The sequence below is a fragment of the Benincasa hispida genome, chromosome 5 (assembly GCF_027475165.1).
Source record: "Benincasa hispida cultivar pf3 chromosome 5, pf3_genome.v1.1, whole genome shotgun sequence".
NCBI classification, from domain to species: domain Eukaryota; kingdom Viridiplantae; phylum Streptophyta; class Magnoliopsida; order Cucurbitales; family Cucurbitaceae; genus Benincasa; species Benincasa hispida.
The window spans coordinates 59,452,964-59,466,366 of record NC_143482.1 but is presented as its reverse complement, the minus strand read 5'-3'; the positions used below and the strand labels follow the sequence as shown (position 1 = coordinate 59,466,366).

Below are 13,403 nucleotides of genomic sequence, written 5' to 3'. Positions count from 1 at the left end.
AGCACTTTCCCTTTCCCCTTATCACTTTTCTTTTTCTTCCTCTATGCAAAGTTAGAAGTAGAAGGTGCAGACTTCGTTCCTGAGGTCGAACCTCGATGGAATTTCCTTGAGGATGAAGCAATATTTGCCTCAGCCTTTTTCCTCTCCTTACTTTTCAGTAAAGATTGGTACGTCCACAACTCGTTGAGGAGAGTTATAAGGGTGTATTTCAATTTATTAAGAATCACATTGCTAATAAAGTGCAGGAAGCTCTCTGGCAAAGAATGCAGGATTATGCTAACACTAACTTCCCTCGTCGATTGTAGACCCATTCAACTCCGCCACATTGAAGTGGACCATCATGTTAAACATATGTTCACTGACGACATGCAGGAATTCATGTCATCTTAGTCCTTTTATTTAGAATTATGAGGGCTGATAGCAGAATATGCGGCGATTATGTTAGGAATTCATGAGAAAATGAGCATGCGTCGTTCAGCATGATGAATCTCGGCTAACCTCTTATTATGCGTTATTATGCATTCAATGTTCTATTTTTGTAGCTAATGCAGGAAGTGGATGCAAATGCGGAAGTCGGACTACCGCATAGACGACTGCATGTGGAGAAACTCTCCATCGCAAAGGCGAATGCGTTCGATCAACGCATGGATGTTGCGGTAATCAGTCGCATGCGTCCATCCCATGGGAGTTGCACTCGTCAAGCGATTGCAATCATCGTGTAGAGTTGCGGTATTAAGCGAATGCGGTCACTGCATGATTGTAGCTACACGATAACGCATGATAAAGCGATCAACGCAAGGTTGGTGGAATGAACGCATCAATGCATCTCTCGAGAAAATAAAAAAGATGATGATGACATCTCACCTACCACCTCGTTAATAGTAGAGGTTCAGAAAGGACCAAATGCACCACGAATGTCAAAATTAGAGCAGCCCTTTAATGTTGTCGGCGATCCAGGCTCTATATAAAGAAGCCGATGAGCAGAATTTCAACTAGTCCGAGGATTATCCCGATAACCCAGGGTTTATCCTTGCAATCCAGAAAAATGCGTGAGAAGAAGCTTGAGAGTTCTTCACCTCCTTCATCCATTCCGAGTGACGACCGGATCCTTCGATTGGAGTGAGATCTCGAGAGAGTCACCTCTTCCGCCCATCCATGGCACCATCAGCAGCCTTGACGCACATCCATTGGAAGCAAGTCATTGCTTCCAGCCGATCATTTTATTTTCTCTTCTTTTCTTATATTGTATTGTATACATTTGGTGATTAAGAAATTAATACATGATGTGTTCAATGAATTTCTGTGTTTCCTTCGACTCCATCTCCATCTTCTTTACTTAGCATCTTTAACTTTCATTGCATCACTTAGTGAGATTGCTAGAGTATTGCATACTTAGTCATGTGGATTAGAGATATGAAGCATGTAGCAAACCACCGAGAGGTGTGCGTTGCGTGAGTGTGTGAGTAAACCTTATTTGCTTAGTGTGAAGCTGTAGCAATGCCTGTCTATAAGCGGACGCAACGCTCGTCTATGAGCAAAGTCAGCAACAACTAACTGCTTAAGAGGGCAAGTGGTTGGTCGCATTAAGCAATGTGAGCTATTGTTCACTAGAGATAGGAGTAATCTTATGTCAACAAAGTTCATGTGGTTACCTTGTCTTATGAGCTCATCATTCATCATTTAGGCATACTCGAGAAAGTAGTCTAAAACCCAAATCTAAGACTCGAGAGAGTGGATTGGAATGCATAGGCAAGAATGAGGAACTTAGAGATAAGCTCTGTTTGCCTTCACACAGCGTATGCACCCTACGGATAGGATATTGCATGCGTCCAGGAAGTAAGATACGGTGGTATGCGGCCATCACGCTCATGTGGCGAGAGCACGTGAGTGGGTTATAGAGGTTTAGGCAGGCATAGGCTTCCCGGCAATATCACAGATACACAGCATACGTCCTAGAGTTAGGCTCAAGTGTGTGTGGCATGATCGCATGGCTTGCGTTGACTAAGGATGCCCTTGTGGTCACTCTTAAGTATTACAATGAAGACATCTCCACATTTGATCTATTTTCCCATTCATTTACTTCATGTCAAAAGTTGTCGCGTCTCTACCTCTCATTCCCATTCTCGTTGCATTGTCTGTTAGCTAGGAGTAGGAGTAATGTTATCGCATACATCTTGCTACAAGTCTGTTACACAGCATACATTGTCTGTTAGCTTAACAACCCCCCCAACATTCTTTTATTCAACCGCCGCATGCACATTATCGCATACATCTTGCTACAAGTTTCTGTGTTTGACCTCGGATCACCCGAGAAACTTGCGTTCGCGTTATACTTGGTGTGAGTGCAAGAAAACTTGTGACAGGACGCATGGTCATCGCATACATTTGTTAACACAAAGTCATTCCAACGTATGACCATCGACGCATGACAATCAACGCATACTTTAAGAACATGCATCGCATATTGCATCCACGGAATTTTAGTTGTTGAGTAATTGACATCTAATTTCCCGTCATCAAGTTTTTGGCGCCGTTGTCGGGGACTTGGTAGCTAATTGTTTGTTGAGTTTTGTGTCTCTATAGGCAACCTTTTTACCTTGGGAGTATTGCAGCTTGTGCGACCAGGTTGCAAACAATATTGAAGTGTAGGCGATGCGCCGAAAGCCGGTATTGACCCCAAGGTAGATGGGTAATCAGTCGCAAGAGTTGAAGGTAATTCTAAGCACATGACGGCCGCATGCGCCCAACAATTGCCAAAAGTTCCAATGGTCAGGGTAAGCTCCTTGACCTAAGCAGTTGAGAGTAATCTCCTGCATGGAAGACTCCTTGCAGAGACAACATTCTTATTTTTCCAGGGACATCTTCTACTCTTCTTTAACTTGCTTTCTTACTTTAGGTTATTTTTATTTTTATTGTTATTTTGGATATATGGTTGCGTCCTTGGTTGTTGTGCATTTGCTCTTTGTAGGTGTAACAATAAGTCTCCTTGGTGCACAGTACAATGGAAGAATGCCTTTCATCCTTCAACGCATGGCTTCGATCGCATGGATTCCAACGCATAATTGCATACATTGTTCTGTCTAAGGTTCTTTTCTTGTTATCTTTTTTGCATTATCCTTTTGAAATTCTATTTCTCCCGATTACTTTGCTTTGTGATGTTTCTATGATGGTACGTATAATTCACAACATGTTCTAATTAATCATCGCAAGGCATTCCTTACTTTTAATAGCTTCTTCAAATTTTGAAAGTCTTAAGTTTTATTTGGTGCAAACCTTCGCTCAAACGTTTGTTACCGCATTCCTGTAATTTTTCTTTTAGCTTTGCGGTGAGAACGCTGCCAACCTCTATGTTTGGGGGGTGGCAGCAGTCTCAGAGAATTGCGTTCATTGCATTGCGATCATTTGAAAAAAAAAACGAAGAGAATTTTTTAGAATAATAACTCCACTGTCAACGCAATGGGGAACCCATGTTGATAAGAGTTAAGTTGTGAAAGGCACTTACCCGTAGTTAGATGTCCGCATGACACACGTGGGGTCAAGCCAAAACGAAAGTAAGTCACCAAGATCAACGCATAAGTGTAACTCCTCTGTCCGGTGCAAGCCAAATCAAGCAAGACAAAAGTTGAGTTGAATATGGAACGCAACTGAAGTTGGATGCCTGCATGACACACGTGGGTGTAAGCCAAAACGAAGGGCGTAACCAGGTTCAACGCCGCATTTGAATAAGTCATCGCAAATTTTTGAAGTGTTTTGAACGAACGCATTCTCAAAAGATAAACGCAAAGTTGCGGTGAATGAATAAAAAGTTTTTTAACAAAGGCTTGTCGGATCTAAACTTAGAAAGGATCTTTTTGAAGAAGCAGGCAAAGTGGAGGAAAACATTGTGGCGATGGTCAGAGGTATGAGGAAATTATATTATGAGAAGCTGGTCATCGCAAAGGAAAGCCAGAAGGTGAGTTAGAATTTCTTGGGAATAACGCATGCTTAAGGACAAGCATGATTCTAAATTTGGGGGTGTGATGGCCTTTTCTTTAGAATTATGAGGGCTAATAAGCAGAATATGCGGCGATCATGTTAGGAATTCATGAGAAAATGAGTTTGCGTTGTTCAGCATAATGAATTTCGACTAACCCATTATTATGCGTTATTATGCGTTCAATATTCTATTTTTGTAGCTAACGCAGGAAGTGGACGCAAAATCGAAAGTTGGACTACCGCATAGACGTCCGCATGCGGAGAAACTCTCCATCGCAAAGGCGCACACATTCGATCAATGTATGGATGTTGCGGTAATCAGCCGCATGCGTCCATCGCATGGGAGTTGCGCTCGTCAAGCGATTGCAGTCAGCATGTAGAGTTGCAGTATTAAGCGAATACGATCATTGCATGATTGCGGCTACACGATAATGCATGATAAAAGGATCAATACAAGGTTGGTGGAATGAACGCATCAACGTATCTCTCGGGAAAATCAAAATGATGATGTTGACATCTCACCTACCACACTGTTAGCAGCAAAGGTTCAGAAAGGACTAAACGCGCCGTGAATGTCAGAATCAGAACAGTCCATTAATGGTGTCGACGATCCAAGCTCTATATAAAGAAGCCGATGAGCAGAATTTCAACTGGTCCGGGGATTATCCTTGCAACCCAGGGTTTATCCCTACTATCCAGAAAAATGTGTGAGAAGAAGCTTGAGAGTTCTTCACCTCCATTATCCATTCAGAGTGACGACCGGAGCCTTTGACCGGAGCGAGATCTCGAGAGAGTCAGCTTCTCCGCCCATCCATGGCACCACCGGCAGCCTTGACGCACATCCGCAGGAAGCAAGTCATTGCTTCCAGCCGGTCATTTCATTTTCTCTTATTTTTTTTATATTGTATTGTATACATTTTGTGATTAAGAAATTAATACATGATGTGTTCAATGCATTTCTGTGTTTTCTTCGACTCCATCTCCATCTTCTTTACTTAGCATCTTTAAATTTCATTGCATCACTTAGTGAGATTGCTAGAGTATCGCATACTTAGTCATGTGGATTAGAGATATAAAGCATGTAGCAAACCACCGAGAGGTGTGCGTTGTGTGAATGTGTGAGTAAACCTTATTTGCTTAGTGTGAAGCTGTAGCAACGCCTGTCTATAGGCGGACGCAATGCTTGTCTATGAGTAAAGTCAGCAACAACTAACTGCCCGAGAGGGTAAGTGGTTGGTCGCATTAAGCAATGTAAGCTATTGTTCACTAGAGATAGGAATAATCTTATGTGAGCAAAGTTCATGTGGTTACCTTGTCTTATGAGCGCATCATTCATCATTTAGGCATACTCAAGAGAGTAGTCTAAAACCCAAATATAAGACTCGAGAGAGCGGATTGGAACGCATGCACCCTACGAATAGGATATTGCATGCGTCCAGGATGTAGGATATGGTGGTATGCGGCCATCACGCTCATACGGCGAGAGCACATGAGCGGGTTATGGAGGTTTAGGCAGGCATAGGCTTCTCGGCAATATCGCAGATACACTGCATACGTCCTAGAGTTAGGCTCAAGCGTGTGTGGCATGATCGCATGGCTTGCATTGACTAAGGTTGCCCTTGCAGTCACTCTTAAGTATTGCAATGAAGACATCTCCACATTTGATCTATTTTCCCGTTCATTTATTTCATGTCATCGCAAATTTTTGTAGTGTTTTGAACGAACGCATTCTCAAAAGCTAAACGCAAAGTTACGGTGAATGAATAAAAAAATTTTTAGCAAAGGCTTGCCGGATCTAAACTTAGAAAGAATCTTTTTGAAGAAGCAACCAAAGTGGAGGAGAACATTGTGGCGATGGTCAGAGGTATAAGGAAATTATATTCTGAGAAGCTGGTCATCGCAAAGGAAATCTGGAAGGTGAGAATTTCTTGAGTATAACGAATGCTTGAGGACAAGCATGATTCTACGTTTGAGGGTGTGATGACATGCAGAAATGCATGTCATCTTAGGTCTTTTATTTAGAATTATGAGGGCTGATAAGTAGAATATGCGGCGATTATGTTAGGAATTCATGAGAAAATGAGCTTGCGTCGTTTAGCATGATGAATCTCGGCTAACCCATTATTATGCGTTATTATGCATTCAATGTTCTCTTTTTGTAGCTAACGCCGGAAGTGGACGCAAACACGGAAGCCGGACTACCCCATAGACGACCGCATGCAAAGAAACTCTCCATCGCAAAGGCGAATGCGTTCGATCAATGCATGGATGTTGCGGTAATCAGCCGCATGCGTCCATCGCATGGGAGTTGCGCTCATTAAGCGATTGCGGTCAGCATGTAGATTGCGATATTAAGCAAATGCGATCACTGTATGATTGCGGCTACACGACAACGCATGATAAAAGGATCAACGCAAGGTTGGTGGAATGAACGCATCAACGCATCTCTCGGGAAAATAAAAAAGATGATGTTGACATCTCACCTGCCATGCCGTTAGTAGCAGAGGTTCAGAAAGGACTAAACGCACCATGAATGTCAGAATCAAGACAGTCAATTAATGTTATCGATGATCCAGGCTCTATATATGCACCCTACGGATAGGATATTGCATGCATCCAGGAAGTAGGATACGGTGGTATGCGGCCATCATGCTCATGCGGTGAGAGCACGTGAGTGTGTTATGGAGGTTTAGGCAGGCATAGGCTTTCCAGTAATATCGCAGATACACAACATACATCCTAGAGTTAGGCTCAAGTGTGTGTGGCATGATCGCATTGCTTGCGTTGACTAAGGTTGCCCTTGCGTTCACTCTTAAGTATTGCAATCATCTCCACATTTTATCTATTTTCCCATTCATTTACTTCATGTCAAAAGTTGTCGCATCTCTACCTCTCATTCTCATTCTCATTGCATTGTCTGTTAGCTAGAAGTAGAAGTAGTGTTAGCTTAATAACCCCTCCAATATTCTTTTATTCAACTGTCGCTTGCACATTATCGCATACATTTTACTACAAGTCCCTATGTTCGACCTCGGATCACTCGAGAAACTTGCGTTCGGGTTATACATGGCATGAGTGCAAGAAAACTTGTGATAGGACGCATGGTCATCACATACATTTGTTAATGCAAAGTCATTCCAACACATGACCATCGACGCATGACAATCAACGCATTCTTTAAGAACATTCATCACATGTTGCGTCCACAAAATTTTATTTGTTGAGTAATTGACATCTAATTTCCCATCATTATTCACGAACATATGTGCCTTCCTACATTTTAGAGTTGAATATGTATTTAAGAGCCTCGTGCTTGAGTTGTTCAGACGGTTGTCCAAACATCCCCTGCAGGGACTCCATGATCTCACGCACTGAGACATGGGCTCATGCTTCTTGGCCAACACGTCATTAAGACTGGCCAAGATATAGGCTCGGGCCTTCTCATTTGCCTGTGTTTATCACTCGCACGCCTCCCGAACATTTCGAGCGTCGTTAGGAGCTAGAATCAAAGGACAGAACTCCATAAGGGCAAACATAAGATCCTCGATGATTATTATCGTTGTGATCATATGTTTCCATGTCGAAAAGTTGATGCCATTAAGTTTCTCAACGCTAAGCAAAGTTATTATGGTTGTAGCCATTTTAAAAAACGAACAAAATTTTATAAGATTTTTCTAAGCCACATTTTAATCAATTAATTTTAGCAAAATAGTTTCCAAGTACCCTAAGTGTTTAAGACTTCTATTTTGCAATGATGCCCCAACATGGTAGAACAAACGTCATCGGTGAGGTAATCAGATGCCCCTTCACTGGGATGAGACATTCTCAACCATCAGGCAAAACTAACTCTTGGAACTGAACTTAACAGCCACCATTTATTTGGTCCAGAACTGTTAACCCTTAACAATTCAATATAAGTGTGACCCCTCGCTTTCGGCGCCAGAGTTCCGCCCTAATGAGCCCACCGTAAGGAAGAAGTAGATTAAGATGAGAGACCAAGTAACCTTATCCTCTTACAGGAGAGCAAATAAAGAAATACGTAAAATTGCCATCCTATAGGGGACACTTCTAGGGTGCCTCGAGGCGATGCGCAGAAACTTTATTCAATCCAACGAGGGAGACCGTAGGATATGTTGTCGCACTTCCCACTCCTACTTACTATGAACATTCTCTCCATCCACCTTGATATTGATCTATCCAAACATCATCCTTTAGGGGGACACCCCCAGGGTGCCACGAAACTGAGGGTAGATCTCACGGTGTGGACTATATGGGAGAATGTGAAAGGTTTAAATGAAGCATCATATGCCCTAAGTACCTCCTACTGAATGTTCTACCTAGGGGTTCATTAACCTAGACAATTCGACTACTAATTTTAGTCTAAGTCATTTTTTTAAGTCCGTTCATAAACAACTTTTGTCTATGAAATAAACAAGTTTAAATAGTTACATTTAAACAGTTTAATGGACTGTCCTTAACTTGCATGCATGCATCAAATCTATCTAATTCACCTTTTCAGGTAAGTTCCTAGGTAGGGATGTTACGTTTCCGTCAACTTAAATACCCCAGCCTAGACAGAACCCGCTTTAGACAAATGGTCCCTTATAGATAGATTTGTTACACTTTAACCTTTTATTAGTCAATTTAATCCTATTAAACTGATTAAAAGATTAAAGCCTAAGGGTTACTAATCAAATTAGAACAGTGATCTTAGGTCTATATCATCCAAGTTTTAAACATTTTAAAATCATGAATTAAACCTAAGTGAGCATGCATGTCTTTCTTATTGATTTTAGTTCTAATTTCTCTTTAACCTTTAAAAATAAACAACTAAAACACATTGCACATAACAAGGTATTTATAACGCTTATAAAGTAACCTATATGTCATGCTTCATGCAATATCCGGTCATTACTATTTATAACTTTTATGTACATGTAATATCACTCTTATACTATAATAATTATAATATAAAGATTATACATGTCGGTGCTTTTTATGCATGCATAAATGTAACTCTTATATTATATGATGCATGAGCATGCTCTTACGTAATTTAATTCATGCTTCTCTAAATTATAACATTTATAATAAAGAGATGATGCATGACCAATGCATAATCTAATGTGGGATTTTTCTATATGTTCATACCATATGACATATAATAAACATACATCTCATGTATTAAACCAAAGATTAATGGACCAGGATGAATCTACACAAAACCATAATGAAAAATTCTATCTATTACATTTTTCCATCAAGCAAACTGGTTCATAGGCGAACCGGGTCTTGAACCGCCAGGCAAAGCTCCATCGTTTAGTAAATGCCTCTAGGTAAACGATCGCTTAGTGCACACTAGACGAAAGCGCAAAAAGCTAAACGATCGATTCGACGACAACGAGGTCGCGAAACCTGATCATCTAGACAATCGCTTAACACACGAAAAGGTAAACAATTTACCATGTGATTACTTCGCGATCGTATAGTCAGTAACTAAGCGATGAGACTTGCTGAGCTATACGATCGTCTAGTGCGCGTGCATGTTAAATGATACCCAAGCATCTTATACTCAGCGATTGCCTACCTCATTGCCTACACGACCCAACCAACTCTTGATCGTCTTCTTCCTCGAAGAACAGCAACCCTTGCTCCGAACTTCTTCACGAACGACTCAAGACTCAAACTAATTTTGAAATTACAAAGTCGATAGCAATTAATTATGCCCAAAAATGCAGGGGCTTTTACAATTAACTGGAAATGTAAAAGAATTTGACAAACCGAGGTTCCATCCCAGAAAACTCCATTAATCCACACATCCACAAGTGATTTAACAATTAAACAGAGAGTAGATATACTACACCCACCAAGAATATATATGCAATTCTTTGCAGCAATGAAATTAGAATATCATAAACCTGACTCTGATACTAATTGAAGGAACTCTTCTTGATATACTGCACCCCCCTCCCGTGCATATTTGAATAATACTAACAGATATTTACACCTATATGGATATGAAGTAAATCTAGAAATTGATCAGCCGGAACAAACACATCCAAAATGTCTAACCACGATCACATGTAGCAACTTACAAATTCAGCCAACTCTATCCGCACCTCATCTAACTCAATTTGTGAGTACAGTTTCCTTGTATCAATCTATAAACATAAAAGCCAAATATTATAATGGATTTTATTTTTCCTTATGCTATTTGAAATGTCAAAATAACGATAACATACCAAATCTGAGATGACAATGCTTCTTTTGGTCACAATATCTCTCATACCTCATGATGTAGTATCCACATTCAGTGCTTCCAACTTGTAGAGGATACTACAAATAAAAAACTAGTAAATAAGAATGAAGTAATCTTTACGCACTAGATGTCTACTTAATATGATGAATAAGTAGTTATTGTTAATTTATATTTGCCTTTACTGTTTCTCCATAAGGTTTGCTTCCAGCTTTTTTAAATATTCTTTTGAGATTGAAACATCGCAATTGTCCTATTTTTCAAGAAATAACCATAAATTCTAAAATAAAGTACACTTTAAAACAAACACTATAAATGAAAAAGGTTAACTTACGTGTTAGTTATGTATCTTATATCTACCCGTGATGTTGTCCTTATTGAGTCTAGGTAGTACACAGTATCATCGTATGCATTTATAGCAAGTAGAGCCCAATGACCACTAGTTGATAAAATATAATCCGTATTTTTATTGCTAATAGAAATTGATAAAAACAAAATGTGTTTTAATTTATCCAGGATTAAAAGGACCAAGAACTATTTGGTTTGCTTCTGAGACCATTAGTCTACTACACAGGTTTCGAATTTTAACTTCCTGAGAATTATGTCCAGAGGAAATGAGAGATGGATCTACAAAAGTGTATTGTGAACTTTCCTTTGAATCAATAAAGGATGAGTGCAAGTACCTACAAAAGATTTATAACATAAATATAGACAACAAAAATTGGAAAGAAACGTCAGAACTGAAGTCTACAAAAGTAATAACATTACTTACGCCATGTAAGCCACCAAAGTCATTGTCTTGACTTCATCCATGTTACAAAAGTTAATTATGTCCTTTCGCAAGACACAGCTCTTTCGACTGATGCCAAAAAGTACAACTGGAAGTTGTAAAGAAATACTAGACTCTTTGGCCATTACCTTCTCAGCATATCTAAGAATGTATTTCAAAGATACTGGAAGAACCGATGTTGAGTCACTAATGAACTTAATTGATTTTATTAGTGTTGCTACCTTAAAGATTTTCAAATCTTCTGCGTTGAAATTTACATTCACCTTTATCTTGTCACTTCATTTCTCTAGGACTTAATCTCCTCCACCTTAATCTTCTCTTTATGTTTCTTTTCATATGCAGTCTTCATCTTGTCTTTTTGTTTATCTTGACATTCGATCTCATCTACTAAAAATTGCTTGGAGTAACTTCCATGTCCAGAAAATGTTATAGAAGATGACATTTGAAGATGAGCTTCTAATTCTCTAACACGTTGACAAAGTGCTTCATTCTCACTTGCAATTTTCTTGTTTTCATCCTTCCCATGTTTTGATTTTCGTTTCATTGTATGAAAGTAAGTCGTTGGAGTAACAAAACCACCAACCCCACGCATACGCCCGTGCCTTTCTTGATTACCCAAAGCTTGTGTTAAGATATCATTGGAAGAGTGATGTTTGTGACAAAAATTGGACATGCCTTATACCCTTTCACACAACATCCACTTAGGTTACTATATGCAGGAAAATCGTTGATTATCCACAACAAAACTGACTGTAAGTTGAATAGTTCTTCTCGATAAGCATCATAACATTCAACACCACTTTCACATAAAAGTTTTAAATCTTCAATTAGTGGTGCTAAGTATGTGCCAATGTCGTCCCCTGGTTGTTTTGGACCCGAAATCAACATGGATAGTATCACGTACTTTCTTTTCATACACAACTATGGTGGAAGATTATAAATAACCATCACTACAGGCCAACAACCATATTTAGAACTTATTTCACCACGTTGATTTACTCTATCGACTGACAATGCTAAATGAAGATTCTTAGGTTCAGAACCGAAGTCTGGCCATTTAGAGTCTACTAACTTCCAGGCTGAAGAGTCTTCTGGATGTCATAACTTACCATCTATAATTCTTTCATCAACGTGCCAAGTCAAGTTTTTAGCACAATCAATACTTCTAAAAATCCTTTTGAATCATAGAATTGGTGGAAAGTATCATATCACTCTTGAAGGTATTCATTTTTTTCCACATTTTGTATCCTTCCCGTTTTTCCACCGTGATTCACCACATTAAGGATAATCAATTGCATCTACATGAATCATTAGGGCATGCATGAATCTTCTCATATTCCATTCCTAGTGCACCTAAAGTTTTCTTTGCTTCATACATTGAATTTGGGAGCTCATTGCTAGTGATCAAAATTTCCTTTAAGGTTTTGAGTAGTTTTGAAAAACTAGTATCACTCCATCCATATCTAACTTTTAAATTATACAATTTGACTAATGTACACAACTTAGTATATTTTTTGCACCCTTGGTATAATGGTTTTTCAACATCATTAAGCAACTTCTCAAATCCATTCAGATCTCTTGAATATTCCTCGTGAGAGACTTCAACCATTTCTTTTAAACTTCCAACATCAGTCTTTCATACATATGAGTGTCAAATTTAGAAGTTTCTTCACAAAATGATGAATTAGGAAGTTTTTCCTCATTCCAAAACCAAATTTTATAACTTTCATCAATCCCATTGACATATAAATGATCTCTAATATCCTTGCTACTATTCTTTTCACAATTCCCACATTTCAAACAAGGACAACGTATATAGGAGCTATTTGTATTAGAAAATCCAAGTTTTATGAAGTTTTCCACACCCAATTTATAATCTTTGGATAATCTACTCTTGTGCATCCATGATTTATCCATGATTGTACATCTAGTAAGAAAAGATGATAAACAATGATCAACTTCAAAAAACAAGTTGTGGAAAACAAACAAGTTCCCAATACACACAACTTGTCATTTCTAGATCTACAACATTCCAACCTCAAGAAAGCAAGACAAATCAGAGAACCTCAAGGCAAATCAGAGAACAAAGACAACCATATCTAAAAAAATTGAACCCAAGGTGTAATCGGATCTCAAAAAATTGAAACCAAGGGGTGCACGTGCTATAATATGCTAAACATATATTAATTCCAATAACTAAAAATTGAACCCAAGTTTGGCAAAGCATTACTTAGTTCATAAAGCCTTAACAAATTAGACACATTCACATATCTAACTTTGGCAAGCATTTAATTAAAGAAAAGTGGCAAAGTTCTCTAAAATTCAAGCCCTAACTTTGGCTTAGTGGCAATCCCAACTATGGCAAGTTCTCTAAAATTCAAT

The 13,403-nt window shown here is 39.0% G+C and overlaps 1 pseudogene; it reads right to left on the bottom strand.

Annotated features, from left to right (window-relative positions):
• Window positions 1-10,052: 10,052 nt before the first annotated feature.
• Window positions 10,053-11,694, bottom strand: LOC150036286 (uncharacterized; annotated as a pseudogene).
• Window positions 11,695-13,403: the final 1,709 nt, after the last annotated feature.